Source organism: Buceros rhinoceros, unplaced genomic scaffold (assembly GCF_000710305.1).
Source record: "Buceros rhinoceros silvestris isolate BGI_N320 unplaced genomic scaffold, ASM71030v1 scaffold22416, whole genome shotgun sequence".
Classification (NCBI taxonomy): Eukaryota; Metazoa; Chordata; class Aves; order Bucerotiformes; family Bucerotidae; genus Buceros; species Buceros rhinoceros.
Genome location: NW_010416187.1, coordinates 16,328 through 16,782, shown reverse-complemented (window position 1 = coordinate 16,782; position 455 = coordinate 16,328). Strand labels below are relative to the sequence as shown.

The 455-nt window shown below is 66.6% G+C and overlaps 1 protein-coding gene across 1 annotated transcript in view; it reads right to left on the bottom strand.

Moving 5' to 3' along the window:
* SYNGR3 (synaptogyrin 3) overlaps nucleotides 1–455 on the bottom strand; it is a gene marked incomplete at its 5' end in the record, with an annotated part of 9,546 nt that overhangs the window by 3,393 nt on the left and 5,698 nt on the right. The gene's annotated exons all lie outside the window — the stretch shown is intronic.

The following is a 455-nucleotide window of genomic DNA, read 5'->3' as shown; positions in this document are numbered from 1 at the left end:
CCCAGGGACACAGCTGGAGAGCTCGGAAGCCACGGAACAACCACCAGGAGCGTGGACAGGCTGAGACTGATCCTTGCTGTGAGACATCACAAGAGCCCCCGCGCCACCAGCGCATCCCCTGAGCGCAGCAAATGAGCCAGTGCTCGTCGTGTGTCGAGCACAGGGCAGGGAGGTGGCAGGGCTGCCCATGGAGCCGAGAGGCACCCGGGCTTCGTGTGAGAGAGCTCTGCTCCTCCCCGCTGCCCTCCGCACGCTGCACTCCCGCTCTCAACCCCCCCGGGCTCTGCGGAACTCAGCAGGGATAATTCCTCACTGGAACCAGGAGACAGGGCTGCGGCTCCCCTCATGCCACCACCGGCCAGCAGCGCTGCCTGATGCCAGGATGCTCAGGAAACGGTCAAGCGCCACGAAGGTCCCCCCTCGCGCTGACCCTGGGTGTCAGCACAGGCGGGGGC